The sequence below is a fragment of the Rhynchophorus ferrugineus genome, unplaced genomic scaffold (genome assembly GCF_030347505.1).
Source record: "Rhynchophorus ferrugineus isolate W39M unplaced genomic scaffold, kcgeb_rfMv2 rfM2, whole genome shotgun sequence".
NCBI classification, from domain to species: Eukaryota; Metazoa; Arthropoda; class Insecta; order Coleoptera; family Curculionidae; genus Rhynchophorus; species Rhynchophorus ferrugineus.
Genome location: NW_027472581.1, coordinates 26,078,473 through 26,096,359, shown reverse-complemented (window position 1 = coordinate 26,096,359; position 17,887 = coordinate 26,078,473). Strand labels below are relative to the sequence as shown.

The 17,887-nt window shown below is 31.2% G+C and overlaps 1 protein-coding gene across 2 annotated transcripts in view; it reads right to left on the bottom strand.

Annotated features, from left to right (window-relative positions):
- The window catches only part of LOC143190275 (uncharacterized), a 623,078-nt gene that overhangs the window by 348,860 nt on the left and 256,331 nt on the right, over nucleotides 1-17,887 (bottom strand). For both annotated transcript variants that reach the window (XR_013004201.1, XM_076394480.1), the window contains exon 2: nucleotides 15,561-15,588. The gene's annotated coding sequence lies outside the window, so the exon portion shown is untranslated. The remainder of the gene's footprint in view (nucleotides 1-15,560; nucleotides 15,589-17,887) is intronic.

Sequence of the window (17,887 nt, the reverse complement as noted above, 5' to 3'; positions counted from 1 at the left end):
ATGGGGATGTTCTGTAATGAGTAACATAAACAAAATAAAAAATTTTCAGAAAAAAGTCCTGAGAAGTATTGTGGGCGCACCCAAACACTACATGTCTGACTACCTACATCGATACCTTCGGATACCTACAGTCAGTCAAGAAATCAAGTCAATTGCAAGGGGGCGTGAGAAAAGACTCCATTCTATGAGAATATTGAAGTATTGCAACTTTTGGATACCACCAGAGCAGGACACAGACTCAAAAGTATCAAACCATCTGATCTTGTGTAGTGTCATATAGTGATGTGTATGTAATAAAAAATACAGCAGTAACATGTATAAACATTATTTCACCAGAGACTGAGATAGGGCTGATGGGTCCTCCAAGTTATATACATAGATTAAAGTTATCATAAAGACAAATTTTAGGTTAGTCGTAAACTACTAGTAACAATGCAATAATTAAATAATAAAAAAAGCAATAAAGATAAATCTGTAAAAATCTACATGGAAATCCTAAAAAGGCAAAACCTATTCCGTATTTCCCAGTCATTGTTCCTTCTAATTATAACTTATTTCAATCGATACAAATGGCAGTAGTAGATCTCTAGATACTACTATCTAGCTACTAGGAGATATTCTCCAGGCGTGTCCACAGCTGCAATTGACGGAATCTCTCAACTTACGTACGGCCTATTAGAAAAATATTTACTAATTCCTAATAATCAATACAATACAAGAAATAGAAAAAATAATATGTGCTGTCGACATAGTAAATGTTCTGCAGATATGGCAAATGCATTAAGGAGAATGCAGTGATTAAATGTAGTTTTATTAAGAAAGATGTATACAGATAGAAACAGGACAAACTATAGAGAAATATATAGTAATAGTAATATCATAATGACTTTACAATGATACATTGTATTGCAAGAAACAATAGCGTATTAATTTGCAAATCTGTTACATTCATTTTTCAATGGCCTTTGCTTACTTAAATGCCAGTTTAAGTAAAAAAGCGATAGCCTTTAAGGCCTCGTTGAATGGAAAATGTTCTGGGCCCACCATATCCATGAATATAATTGTTATTTAGCTTATCAAAGAACTGCTAATACTTTTTCTTACACTTCTAAGCAGTCAGGTTTGGAATTGGAACAGTACACTTACACAATACACAAATTACTCCTCAGAAAAGGTAATTACTTCATTAAATAAAATAATTTCTAAGGTTTTGTCTTATGACATTTTGTTATAATATGGTTACCATATTGCCACTGTAACTTTGGAAAATCCTATATAATATATCTTATAAATATTACTATTTTTATATGCTAATATTTTATATTAAAAATTATATAATTTCTGGGCTCATATCCATGTTATCATTAGATAACAAGATATTATTGTTTATATATATACATCGAAAGAATATATTCACGAAACCTTTAAAATTAAGATACCGATTTTAAAGGTAAAAAATATCGAAAAATATCGGCTAAAAATATATCGATATATCGGGCAAAAAAATATCCGCCAAAAATTTCAAAAAATTTTTTTTTTCAGAAAATATCGTTATATCGATATTTTTTCTGCATTTCTAATATATAGACTTTAGATTAAGCTTTTGAATAAGATTAATTGATTTAAATAATATTTTATATAGGATATCGCTTAATAAAGTGATTTTCTACATGCCATATATATATTACATAAACATAATAAATACTTATTGCCCTCTGGATAAGAGTAGTAAAATAAAATTATATACTAATAACTATATAATAATAAAGCGGTAAAAATCTGACCACTCCTATCTATCTTAAACCACTTAAACGTGGAATAAGATTTGTCAATCACAGATTGGATTGTATCCGTGTCAACGCTGACATCTTTTGATTGATGAATAGAGCAGGGGTAACTTACATCTGCAAACTCGTTAATATTAAGGGTTAAATCCAACAGCATTTCATAACATTTTCATGACATGTCAAAGCAATAAAAAAATGTAATGTGCTAATATACAAAGACATTTAACTTTGATATTTTGGGATTTTCACGCAAATATGTTACGAATTATACCCGAAGATATATATATATATATATATATATATATATATATATATATATATAATTATATACGACTTATAATGTAGACCCTACTCTACGACATATCAAGAATAAATTGTGGGGACAATGTTATTCGACAAGTAATGTTTTAAGCTTTTAAGCTAATTTTCATATTATTCTTAGTTATATTCAAATACAGTCCTTAAGGGCACTTGCTGCTATCATTACTTATTGTCTTGACATAAACGGCATAATTACACCTACAATTTACAGATATTCTTATAGTCGTTCCAAAATAACAGTGAACTCGCGTCATCATTACGTCAAATATATTTTATATTGCAGTTTGATAATTCGTTTTAAAAACAGGAAGTATTGTTCCTTCTTAATTTAATCTAGTTCAAAATATACGTAATGCTGTCTTCCTGGTTGTCAAACGTCAACCAAACTCTTCAAAACATTAGTAATAGTAATTAGACATTATAAACTGACAAACGCTGTTTTAGCGTTTTGCTTATTTTGACATATTCAAATAGGTGCTTAATATTGCAGATTCTTGCTACTAAAATGGGTTAAATAAGTGAGTATTGATACTGTTAAATATTATGTTGCTGTGGTTTTTCAGAAAACTTTTCAGCGTGTTGCAACTACATAAATGAATATACATGAGTGAATATTAGTAATGGACAGTGTCACTAAAATCTCCCAAGACAGTGAAAAATGATATAATGATAATGCTGGCACTACTCGGAACCAAATACATCAATTACATGAAGAAATGACGTTTTTTTGATGATATGTTCTCGATATAATTATAAGTTTCTACTTCTTTCTTTTTCTATAAAGAAGAAATGCCACATAGTAATACGACTTCTCTACTATTGCTTATTTAATTCAATCAAGTTGATGTGGGAGGGGGTTGTAAATAATTATAAAGCCAAAACATGAAGTAAAATATAAACTAAAACATGAAAAAATGTATATGCTGTGCAATCAAAATAAAATATTCTACTTGGATATAAAATTCGTAGTTAGGGGGTACAATAATACTACAAAATTATCTGCAATTTAAATTCTCCCATAATATATGCAACATATGTACCATAATATCAAAAAATATGTATTGGGACTATATTTATAATTCACTATTTTATTTACATTAGAATTTTCTTGTATGTATGACATTGACTTAATTTAATTCTTCTGATAATATATGCCATCTAATGCAATATTAATATTAACGTAAAGTAAACTAAACTTGATAGCATTATATTTGATTCACTATTTTATTAATATTACAATTTTGTTATATTTCAAATATAGTCAATATGTCTGTCTAAAGTTGTAAATTCGTTTTACAGTGAGACAATATTATCCTTCTCATTTTATCCTATTTAAAAAGAGATAGAATGCTGTTAGAGAAGTTCGAAATTGTAATCAAATTAACCTGTAAAAGTTGTCCGTTTGCCAAAGGTCTCAAAATTCTTCAAAATATAATTACGGGTTATAAACCGGCAAACGTTGTTTTAACGTTTTGTTTTAATAAATTTGAAATAGCCGCGTCTTTGATTGAAAATATTTTTTGCGCCTTGCAGCTGCACTATGTATTAATACGAACCCGGTCATTAAAATATCACAAAAAATAAAAAACAATATAACCTTAAATTCGCCCAAAGGAAACCGTGTTTATGCGAAACAGGTGACGAAGCAAGATCTATCTTGGTGTTTCGGAGATCAAATTTAGGAAATATATAAAACAGTAAGTAGTTTTTTCAATCGAAACATAATATAATACAATTATTTCAGAGATAATTGTTAATCTGGAAAGTGTCCATAATGATCCAAAAGATATACAGCTATTTGAGACATGTAGAACATCCGTTCATACACTATTGGATAATATAGGATTTAAGTGGTGTAAAGATAACTCACGAAGGGGTTTAATGGAACTTCCAGAGATTGCTTTTAAAATAATACAATTTTTAAAAACAACAAAATCAAGGAAGAATTATATCAATTTATACAGCTAAAAGAGACATGAATATTTCAGAATGGTACATTGGGTTGCTCATGGCAAGATGATAATAAATATAGTGTAAAGACAACAAAGGTTCATGGAAAAAGGTAAATGTTGGAATAACTATTGATTAGGTTTTGTTAGTCATAACATTTATTCATTGCAGACATACAGTTCTTTATGCTAGAAACAGGAATGGTTTTATTTCTGGTGCAGAATTAGTGTTTCTCTAAGTCAAAGTGTGACTACCATGAAGAAATGAACCATAACTTGACTTTGCAGTAGTTTGAAAATCAGCTTTTACAGAACTTGGAGGAACCATCAGTTATTGTTATGTAAAATACACCATATCTACCATTAACTTTCATTCTTTGTTGATCAACAAAGAATGAATGTTAAAGAATGAACTATTTCAAATTATTACTAGGTAAATATAAACGAAATATTTAATTGCATTTTATGTAATTTACTTTTTTAGAATTAAGCCTGAGAAAAGCTACAGTAGATCGGATTACTGAATGTCATGGCCACAGAGTATTACGTCTCCCTCCCTAACACTGCATTTTTAATCCAATTGTGTTGACATGGGGTATTACAAAGAATTATTACCATAAATATTCAGGTCGAAGAGGATATTCATACCAGTCAACCGTCTGGATGTATGGAAAGAGGCCTTGTCGAAAATAACACCTTCGGTTTGTATGAGCTCGATCAGACATATTGAAGAAGAAATTGACAAAAGATAGAATCTTGAGCAAGTTTTTGATAGATGAGAATAAACAGCTTAGTTATTAACTTGGACTAGTATTTCTGAATGTGACTGTAATTGAATAAGGCTTTATATTGTTGGTTTATGATTCAATGCTGACGATTACCAAGACACGGTGATGAAAGAGGAAACCACTAAAGGTCAGTATGCAATTAATATACTTTAATTGCAGGGAATTGTATTATAGAGTGTGAAAGCTTTATGAGCATGTGTGTTATTGTTCAGAATTTACATCAACGTTTGGTTAACATTTATGAGTAAAGAAATAACACTAACTGTTTTGCAGATATGGCAAATGCATTAAGAAGAATGCACTGATTAAATGTAGTTTTATCAAGAAAGATGTATACAGATAGTAACAGGACAAACTATAGAGAAATATATAGTAATAATAATATCATAATGACTTTACAAGGATACATTGTATCGAAAGAAACAAGAACTAAGCGTAAAACATAAATATGCTCTCTAATGAAAGTAAAATACATTACTCAGATTCACAATTGTTAATTAAGTGGATTAGGCCTTCGGGGGATACCAGTACATACAAAAACGCCTCTAAAACCCTACCGACACCAGTGTGGAAAAAAGCTCAATATATATAATAAAACAACTTTAACCTATAAATTATTGCGGCTCTAAAATTAATTGTAGTTTTAAGTTCTTCGATAATAAACGCATTTGATGTACTATAATGTTAAAATAAATTATATTTAACAGAATATTTGTTCAATTATTTTATTTATATTACAGTTTTGTTTTATGTCAGGGGTTAAATGTATTAAAACTCATAGTAGCTGCGGCAACATTGCGACGTTTCCCGTGTCACTGCTATTTTGAATTGACTATAGTAAAGGTTGATGTTAATATATGTTAATTCACTGTTATTTTACAAGGACGATTGCGAACAAATGTTTAAAAATATTTTATATTATCAATATAATCAATAAAATATCTTTGGAAAAGAGGACTACAATAAAAATATCCACAATGACAAATAATCAATAATAGAACCCGTCGAATGTAGTCATTGTTGTCAGTTTGTACTTTCACTGTCGATGAATTTTTTGCTCGGGTAAGAAATTACAAACAAATCGCTAAACTAATAGTACAATATGCTTGCACAAAACAGAGATATATAAAACAATATTCTTGAATTTATACAAACATTTCAATTTGCCGTATTAATATTAACTCATTGTAAACTAGACCTACGAAGTTTTTATTTAGTTGTTAATATTAAATTTAAGACAGCCCTTAGAATATTAAACATTCGTAATATTCAGCGTAGCGTACCTTTAAAATGCGAGACGTTATTTCTTATTTCGAAGGCGAAATTAATTTACGATTTCGTCAAGTAATAATCTCAGACCATTGTTGTGCTCATAATTTGTCATGTTACGACGAATGTTTCGAATCTGTAGAGGCAAAAGACCGGAGGCAATTCCGTAGTAAAAACAGACGAGGCGTAGCAGCCATTAATAACCGAACTTCGCCTATTTGACTGATATAATAAAATTGGAAAATTTGTCAAGGCGTCGGGCTATAAATTAGCTGCTAACGAGCTTACGCAATCTTCATAAATACAAACGCCTTTTAATCAGCAACATTTGGCGCTGTCTAATAAGCTGTAAATTTCATCGGATATCGAATGGAAAATACCGTTTTTTTTCTTTGTTTTTGAGTTGTTGACGTTAGTTATAACTCCAACAGTTGTTACATAATTTAATGTACCATTGTTATGTGTTTTCATCACAGAATATCATTTAACAATTCAGTCGCAACATTCATAAAAATGGATATTTCTTATATGTGCTGGATATTGGATTTAGTCTTAATAAAACATCATTTGCATGGGGTTCATGATGCTTGCCTTAATTAGAAAAAAAGCGCATCCAAATCATATCGAATGCTTTAGAAATTCAATGAAAATTGTTGCAGTGTATAAATCATGTAGAGCATGGTTTCAGTGTTTAAACAATAATGATTTTGTTGTTGAAGTCCAATATATCACTTGACAATCAAAAAAATTATTATTTGATGAAGATTCAAGTTAAATTCATTAAAAACTTGAAAAATCATTGCCCTTTATAATTATGTTGACAAATATATGACAAATATTCAATGCCTGTTGGAGACTGAGCCATGTTACGGAATGTCTTAGGGTTGCTCCAATAATTATGCTTAAAAAACCTGATAAACCGGCAGGTTGGATCTTACAGGCCTCTTTCGCTGTTACCTGCCATATCAACATTATTTGAGAAACTGCGTTAAACCATTTATAGAAATAACAGAATTCTAGTTTGGATCTTGGAATCACAATTCGAAAATCGACCAAGTGCATAGAGTAACAGCGGTTGTTGAAAAGGCATTCGAAGAAAAGAAATACTGCACTGCAATATTCCTGGATGTATCACAAATTTTGACTGAGTATGGCATTTGGGGTTAATCTACAAAAGGCAAATTGTTGAAGGGACATTCTCCAAACAGTTCGATAGTGATATTTTTTGAGACCAATTCTATATCTGCCTTGTACTGCTGTACTTGACGGATACCCGATTCCTCAAGTAGAATCAGTTAAATATCTCGAAGTATATCTCGATGGTAGGTTAAACTGGAAACATCATGGTTAGTCGGAAGATATTCTCAACTTGAACTAAAATCAAAGAGATTGGCTTAGTCAATCTTAAAGCCTATTTGGACATATGGCGTGCAAATATAGAACAACACTAAAACATCAAACCAACTAGTAATCCAACGCACCAAAAACAAAACACGAAGTAATCCAAGATTTCACCCTAAAACATGAAACAAGGTTGCGAAATCACAGCAACGTGGAAGCAATACAGCTACTGGACAATACGCAAGAAATCAGAAAATTGAATCGAACCAAACCATATGAACTAGTTTAGTTTATAAGTGTATTTTTAGGTTTAGCTTAAGTAGATTAGATTTATATTTGGCAAATACATACTAATGTACTAATCCAAAAAATACAATTAGATATACAACAAAAGCCCATACAATATATAAAAAGTTTCCGTACTATTAAAACCATGGGAAGGGACAGAGTCAGAATAGAGAAATTATAGATAAGTCGAAATGCTGATACAGCAATAAAAAGTAAATTATTTTTTATGTAGATCTGTAATTAGGAATTAGTTCCATAAATAGATATTCTGCAACAAACTGAAGCAATATATTATGCTATGCACAGTTAATCGTTATCATCCACATCAACATCACCTAGTTGTCCCTGGTTGAATATAATTAGTTGCTACAAACTACCGATTATGTGGTACAAATTTTGTTTTGTAAGTACATATATTGACTAATTATCAAGGGAGATATTCTATCGCCCTATTCATCAGATATTGCCGCTGTTAACTCAATGGATATAGCAAGATTTTACAGATTATCATTTTATGTCTCCTGCAGAAACAAAAGAATTCAGAGGCAACTTTGATCGTCCAAAAGTAAAACGAAAATAGAATTATTTTTTTAAGGAAAATTATTTTGATTCATTAAATGATTAAAAGTATTTGTGATCACTAGACAAGACAGACCGAGCCAGTATACATCCAATACAAAAACTTTTTTACTTTTAGAAAAAGAATTCTCCTAAAATATAGAATTTACTATATTTCAAATTTAGTAGTAAAAAAGAGAGTACCACAGCTGGAACAGACGTGATCAATATATATGGAGAATAGTAGGAATATCAGCACCGTGTAAGTTTTTTTGATTATCCAATAATAAGCTCACGAACGACTCACGACTCGACGTACAAATTGATAAAATAACAAGCGGAATCGTGTGTAAAAAATAAAATGATAGATGAAGCAAACATTCTATAGGTAAGCAAATATGCAAAAATTCTATAACATTGGGGTGCTACGGAATACTACAAAAAAATAAAATATTAATATTAGATAATTAAAGTTTGATGCACTAGCTTAAAACATAGTGAAAATTGATTTGTATTAAATTAAATAAAATAGAAATAATAGCGTTAGTTTAATTGATAGAATAAGAATATTGTATTATAACTAGTCAAGCAAAAAAGGGTTATGCAAAGATATACAAATATTATTTCGTAAACACAATCAATAGGAGGCACACTAAAATCAACAACTTCTCATACTGAATATATTCTAATATTGGTATAAATATACATATTCCTGAAACCAAAATTTTTATGAATACAACATACTACAGTGATTTAAAAAGTCGTCTTAAAAAGATCTTAATCGGTATAAAGTGAACATAGGCATTTCGCATTCAAGAGTTTACTCAATTAAACTTTAGACAAATTAATAACTAAATAGTTATAAAAATAGTGTAATATAGAAATATAATATTCTAACCAGACTATAAACATTTAAACCCGAGGGTAACCGAAAAGAACTTGTAGCAGATCATTGCAATTCTATAGAGACGCTTTCAAAAAGAGTAGTATTAAATATAATGACCACTTATATATTTATTAGTTAAATAAATTAAACATGAAACTGTATTATTTGTTAATGTAAGCTTATGTGTTACATAATTTATATTATAAATTTTGTGTGTTATTTATGTATTTGTGTTCAAGTGTTATTTTATATCTTTAACAATTCGTCTGCAAATAGAGCAATTGTATTACACATAAATAAGAATAATAATTTATTTCACCTATTAAATACAGTATATATAACTATAAAATACATTAATAACAGGTACTTTTGTAGAATGTTTTAATAAATCTCGTACGTCTTTAAAATAGTGAACGTACTTTTTGTAAACTAGCGGTAAGATTATTGCTAAAAGAACAACTATTAATAATTACCGCTAAAAGAACAATATAAACGAACAGTTAATCTGAACTATCAATATAGATATACAATTACATATATAGAAATTATATTAAAATGTTAAATTAAATTAACAGAAAACTCTGAAATGTTGTTGAAAAGATTCGAATTAGAACAGTAGAACGCGATCACAAAATAAATAAAAAAATATGTAGAATATAAATAAACATAATACAATAAAAATGTAGAATGGGAAATTAGATGGGCACAGCCATGTACTCACTAAGTCACAAGACGGTCGAAGGTAAAAATATTACAGATTGCATTTCTTTCTTTCTTTCGATATAAATTATCCCTCCAGAATGTTTAAGTATTGTTAATCTGCCATTCCCGTTCATCAATCGGGCCGACAGACTTTCTTTTTAAATAAAAACTATCTACAAGATGCTGACCCGATCATTCGTTCTATAAGACTTCAGTGTCTATTTCAAATACTAATCCAAATAATAATCCTGTAATGTTTCACCTAGTCAGGTGGACCGTCTTCAAGCTTTTCAGATCAACATTCTCAGGACAATAATCAATACCCCTTCGTCAGAAATAATCAAATAAATAGAGAAACAGATCCGGAGCTCTACACCAGATATTTATCCACTTTTCGTTTTTCGAATACTAGATGTATTACCGAGCTGGCCGATACTTTAGGTCAATAGCTGATTCGGATCTTCGTGGTCACATTGCATTGCAGCCTACCCCTTGTTATCTTACGTCTCGTCGTTCGTCTCGGCCTTTCCCTTCGATCGATTAACTGAGGTACCGCGAGCTACAGGGTGTGAAAATGAAGCCATGTCTATGCCTGGTTCTTGTACCTCTTAATGTAGCTGTGACGGGCATCTTCCTTACCAACAGCAAGAAGTATCAGTTAGGGTAATTAGCTGATAGGGTGAGATTTAGTAAGTACCTTAGAGGCGGCATCCACATAACTAGTCCAAATCCCTTGTTCCTGTGGGTCTCCGCGAATAGGTATCCATAAAAGGATTCCCCTTCCCGGTTTCAGGCCAAAGAACTATACACACGACTATTCTGATCATGTGACAGTTTACTACAAACGTCAATTACAAACGAATTTTAATGAAAATAAAAAAAATAATGGAAGGATTTTAATGATTAAGATTTCATTTGATCTCATCACCACCAATCACGATATATTGCTATTTGATATATCTATACAAGCTCTTTTGCTCTACCCCACGTGACTACTGAATACGAAATACATCTTTATCTAACCATTTGCAATCTTGATAAACATACTCGGATCTTAGAATATTTATTTCCAATAAGCTTTTTCTGATTTTAATATAATATAACAATGTTACAGCACTCGTGGTGGTGCAGTGGTTAAGACAGAAATGACCTCCTACTGTTGCGATAGTCGCTAGTTCGAATCCTGCTGGAGCACTCTACGCTTTGTGATTGTGATTGTAATTGTAAATGTATTTATACGCAATATTGGAAAATCCGACAATGAATAATCATCCCGGTCACGCCAGTAACCAAACTGGGTAAGACCGGATGAACTCTGGGATAATCTCTAAGTTGGTCACTGACCAGTCGGTAGGCTTAAGTCGAGGAGACCCTCCGAGTTAAGACAGAAACACTCTCGTTGAAAAAAGGACACTTTAAAATACGTATAAAAATATTTCAGCACTATTTATCATTTTGTTTCAATACTGAGGGCGTAAAACAATTAAAGATTACGACGAAAGTAATCAACAAGATCGGATTTCGGCATAAAACGCCTAAATCAACGCAAACAATTAAGAGTTACTTCTGTCCGTCATTAATTATCGGCTTTCCAGATTAAGCACCGAAAATATCAACTCCGGGGATTTTTCTGGCGAATCTGACCGCAACGGTCCCGAAAAGTTCATCTCAATTTGGTCGGGGCGAACGAAAAAAGGCAAAGAATCATTAGTCAAAAACCGGGTCCTGGAAAAATTCCCAGGCAAATTAACTATTGTGGCTTTTGGGGGGACGGCGGAGGGGGAGGTGATAAAAAAGAGAAAGAGTCCTGATAATTCCACGGCATTAGTCAATGTTAATGACCCGTCTGTCTTTCCACGAAGAAAATTGACGGAGACCGTGAAAGATTTGTTTTGTCTGGATTGTTTTATGTCCGAATTAGAAAGTTTGTTTTTATGTGGCCCACGAGACGCATCGACTTTTTATCTTTCCTTTTTTTATTGATGTTACACGATTTACACTCAAACATCGTTATAGAGTACCAAAAACCATTAATAACCATGTTTTTGATCAACTTTTTCAGTTCTCAGTTTACCACCACTTTACATGAAAAGTAATCTTATACTATTAATATATTGGAATTGGTAGGAATTGTCCATTTTCAGTTAACAAACAATGACTCCGAGAAATGCTGTTAGTTACTTATAAAGTTTCCATTCGAACAAAATAATCGCACCGAGAAGCTTTAAATTTGGCACTATTAAATCTTATACGGAGGAAGAATTTTTAGATCTAAAACTTTTTTTGTAATATGCCCTAAAAATAAGCAAATTCCATTAAAACGAAATCAACCGCCAGCCGGTGCCACAAAATTTTTTTTTATTACTTAATTATTACATCGGTACTAGTCGTTTCCGACTAACCAACAATTTGCCTTTATGATAACTTAAAGACTATAACTATAACCTATAACGTACATTATAAACTATAACTAGGAGGACCCATCGGCCCTATTTCGGTCTCTGGTGAAATAATCTTTACACATGTCACTGCTGTATTTTTTGTTATATGCACATCACTACACAAAACTACCCAAGATCAGATGGTTTGATTCTTTTTAGTCTGTGTCCCGTTTTGGTGGTATCCAAAAGCTGCAATACTTCAATATTCTCATGACAATGGAGTCTTTCCTCATGCCGCCTTGCAATTATCTGACTGTAGATATCTGAAGGTCTCGATGTAGGTAATCAGTCCTATAGTATTTGAGTGCGTCCAAAATACCTCCTTCTTCTTTACATATTCCTTCCAGCGAAGTTTTGCATCAAGATTCATTAAAAGATATTTAGCGTTGTTGCTATATGGAGTGATAATATTATTTAATGTTATTGGTGCTTGTACGGTCTGTTTATAGGTGAACTGCATATGCACATATTTACTTTCATTAATTTTTATTTTGCAAGCTTATGTCCAATTATTTATATTGTCACTTGCCTGTTGTAATTTTCGTGAGGCTTCTTCATTATTGTCTCCGACAACTATAATCGCAGCATTATCAGCAAATATAGTCATCGTAATATTCTCGATTTGTGGCATATCACAAGTGTAGAGTAGATAAAGCATTGGTCCCAGTACACTTTCTTGTCGTACACTTGCTTTAGCTTTTTTTATTGTAGAGTAAGCTTCTTGTTGTTGGACTCTAAACATTCTGGTTGTAATGTACGATTTTAATAGTTCGGTGTGTTGTTTTGGTAACATTTTCTGTAGTTTATTAACCAGGCCTTCATGCCAAACCTTATCGAAGGCTTGAGCTACATCTAAGAATATAGCTGAGAATAATTTCTTACTTTCGTAGGCTTTTTCAATCACATCAGTTATTCTGTGGACCTGGTCAATTGTTAAACGCTTATTAATAAACCCAAACTGGTGTGTTGGGTTTTTTTCTCTCTATGATTGGTTTTATTCCTTTCAACAGGAGTTTTTCAAAAACCTTAGATATAACTGGCAGCAGTGATATAGGTCTATAGGCTTTTATTTCGTTTGGTCACTTCCCAGGTTTTTGGGACATAATATGTTAACAAATAGTTTAGGCTCCATTTTCATTGGACCTGGCCGATACGCTGACCTCTGCCAGCTACAATTCTAATACGGTAAATTATACGCCGTTTCTGTTGTACCTAAATCGTAACGACGCATAATTTTACGCTCTGACGTAAATTTGACAGTGCTGTAAAGCAAAATGCGTACTGGGCAATTTTAGAATTGGAAGACCAGTCCTTACGTTTTATATGTAAATCGATATTAGCACAACAAGTTAGTAAGTTTAGATATCATTAGATGATTTTATTTAATTTTAACCAGTATTGTTTAAATTTTGCCTTACTTGTAACTATTTCCATATTGTTGGAACTGTTAAAGATTTATGGTAGTTATGATTTAGCGATTAAGAATAGTATGATCATATTATGCTACATTTTACGTTATTTGTAGGGACAATAAATTAATGTGTCCCTTATATCGAAAGGTATATTCAGCTGTGAATAACACCAGAACATATGAGAAATTTTCGTCGAAATATAGATTCAGAAATTTCAAACAGGAATCGTCTGGGCTCTATCTACAAGGTACCATTTTATTGCTATTTACTTATTTGTAGTGCTTATTACACAAACATTGTAGGCCTAAAGTTCTTCCTCAATAGTAAACCATCACTATCATCTATATAGATGTACTTCTTATGTAATATTGTCCATGAGAATTAATTAAACACTATTAGTATATACAGTTTGACCTAACGAATAGGTATATTTTCTTCTAAAAAAATTGACAGAGCCTGTGAAAGATTTGTGTTGTCTGGATTGTTTTACGTGCGAATTAGAAAGTTTGTTTTTATGTGACCCACGAGAGGTATCGGGACGGCTTTTTATCTTCTCGCTTTTATATTGATGTTCTACGATTATGCCCTTCGCTCTATAAAGGACTGTAAAAGTTGTTCAAAATATTTTCCTCCTCTTCCTTGTGCCTGGATTGGGACAGTTTCTCTATTTCAAACTCTCACCAAAACTTCTTTTATACGCGAATATGAACAATTTCATTCGATTTAACTTTATTAGGTTATAATATAAGTCTATAAAAGTATAGTATAGTCTCAAGTCTATAAAATCATGCCATTTTCATTTTCACAAAAACTATTCCATTTTTGTATCATTTAATCAGTTCTTTTATGAGATATATTCAGAAAGATCAGCAATTACTATAACAAAAAACGTAAAAGATGCAGCATGGTATGTAACTCGTAGTAGTACAGCATATCACAAAGTTATCTTCACAACATGCACAATTAAAGAGAAAACCGTAGCAAAAATAAAACTACTTTAGTGTAAACAACAAGAGCGACACTTTCTTCGAGATCAACTTGTCCATTCTTAAAATTTCATATTAAATTGTAAATACATTACCTATCTCTAAATCTATCTTAAAATTGCATTTGTTGAAAGAAGTAGGTAAACTATATATTAATCAAAATATTTCCCATCATTTTCTACATCTTTAACGATCTTCATGGCAACATGGGGATGCGGTATCCTAGGAATGATGTTTCTTTGGAAGCAATCCAATCGTCGACACATTTTCACAATTATTAATATCAAATAATACGTACAAAGACATTATGCTTAAAAGATATTTGAGGAAGCTTCTTGTATAAATGATGAGAATGGTAAGATTTAATCAGTCTACACCCATCTTTTAACTACTCAAAGAAAACTCACGGACAAAATTCAGGAGAGAGGGGCATTGAAAATGAAGGCTTGCATCGGTTTTACTGGATAACCTGATTTTCACTAATAATTATTAGGAAACTTTATTTTGGTGCTTTGATGAAGCAAATAATCGAAAACATCATCAGCAGCGCTCAGCATCAGATTAACTGTAAAATTCATACAAACTTAGTCCATGTATTAAAAAAAATTAATATTAATATGCCATAAGCGTTACATAAAATAATCATATTTTTTAATATTAATCCGAATTAAACAAGCTCTAATGGCTCGGCGCGCGTAAATAAATAAATCAAGTCTGTATAAAATTTAGTGTGATATACACGTGTGTGTAAATAATATATTACAAAAGCTTTTATCATAAATTACTATAAATTTATTATAAAAATGTAACATAGTATTTAAAAACAACTCACTTCAGAATCTGCCATCGACGCTTTTAACCTGAAACAAAAAAAAATTGTTATTAAAACACCTTTATTTTGAAATATCATTTAGGAGCATTACTGTAACTATACATTTAATTTAAAGCATTTATTTAAAAATAAATACCACCAAACAGATCATGAGGTTTTGATCTTTATTTTCTGGAAAATTTTTGTTTCCGAGTTTTGCAGGGCTTATTCCAGGAATTGATATTTTTGCACTATGTTTTCATTGTTCATTAGAAGAGATTGGTTTTTGGCCATGCAATTATTATGGTCCAATAATTCTTCAGGTCTCCTCCAGATAATTTACTCTTCTAAAGCTCTGTTGCATTAAGAACTATGACGTTTTTGTTCCTCCAAGCGTTATATTTATCGATCATTAATTGTATTTCATGCTGTCGCAAATCTTCTATTCAAATTCTAGAAGGTGAATTTGCAAATTTGCATTTGCACCGTTTAATAATTACTATTTCTTTATGGGCGTCTTTTAAACATTATAATCGGAAATCTATCAACTACAATATCCTTAAATTCGTTATATATTTAATAGGACTTTCAATAAAGTGTATGTGTTGTCCCCTATATTTTGTGATAAATACAGAATAAGTAATGTTTATATGACGTCTGTTATTTTTTAAATTGGAAGGAACAATTAGAAAAAATTAAAATGAATCTATTCAAAATTAAGGTGTTATATTGTGAATTTTGTTGTTAGTTACCTACTCACATATCTACCAAAGACGGATACAGCATCTAATTTTTATTGGACTATATCATCATATCCATACCTTTAGGTATCTTCAATTTTCAATTTCTTTGTATTTTGGTATGTTAAAAACGAACATAAGTTGAAAAAATCCAGTACGTCAGTCCATACACCTCAAAAAAATTTGCAAAGCCTTGGAAATAGTTCTTCCCTTATTAAAATATGTAGCTCATGTATGCGGCGATTTCAAAATCTTAAATTTTAAATAATTGAAAAATTCGTTTGCTTTTTGTGTCTCTAAAATAGCTGAGGCCGAGCAATTTACTGGCCGGAAGAAAAAATTTACCGGCCGCCAAGGGAGCTTAAACTTGGCGAAAAGAACATCCTCTTAGAAATATCGGTATCTCCACCTAATGTTCTTTTACCACAGCCGCGCATACAATTTGGATTGTTGAAGTAATTTGTAAACAGCCTAAATATGGAGTTTCCTTCAAATACATCGGTACAAAGTTTCTGAGCTTCTTACAAGCGAGGGTGGAGGAAGGTTTTTTGTCGGACCACAGATAAGACAGCTTATGATGGACCGAAAATGTATCACGACCATGACGGAATCTTTTAAGGAGGTCATAGAGACATCTCTAGACAATAATAAAGAACCTAACCATAAAAAAAATTGTTTAAACAACTGTAAAAGTTTTTCAAGATTTAGGTTGCTTGATGAATCTAAAAGTATATTTTCTTCCGAAAAAAATTGAATGTGGAGAAACTCCACCTGAAAAAATTGTGCTGGTGAACGTATATTGGACTAAAAATATGTATATGCGATGGTTTGTAAATTAACGTATTAACTCGTTGTATTAACTCGTTTTAAATTCAGCATACCCTAAACATAAATATTATGTTACAAAACCTAAACGACTCCTAAATTATTTTGCAGACCTGTATTACCTAAGCGAAAATATCTCTTGGATATGATATCCAAACATGTGGATTTTCACCCATATTTGCAATATGTTTTGTACTATTTGAATTTTATATTATAAAAGAGATCGAAAAGTATTGTATTTAATAATGAGTACTGTTTGCACTTCGAAGAATATGCGCTATTTTCTACAATAACGTCATTTTCGATATTAAAATATTTGTTGTCTTCCTTTCTTCAACCTAACATATTAACATATATTTATACATACAAGACGACAGACGGCAAATATGTGGCCAATGGAAATAGGAAAAAATCAAGAATGAAATGAAGATAAATTCAAAACTTAAAACGGGAAGAACAGGAAAAGTTTCACAAACTGGAAAGATGAAAGAAATGTGAAAGAAATGTGAAAGAATGTGGAACATACGAAAACTCCCAAATAACGAAAAGGAACTGGAGGAAGAATTTTAACAAATTAAGTTAAATAAAGCATTGGCTTAATTTTACTACGTAATAGTGGAGTTGGCAGCTTAAATACATAAAAAGCTAGAACAAGGAAGAAAACAGTTATTCAAAAAATATATTAACACTAAAAGTGACAAAGAAAAAAAAAAGAAACAAATACATCAGACTAAAAGTTATTTTTGATTATATTATTATTTTTGTTAATTATTACCCAGGCAA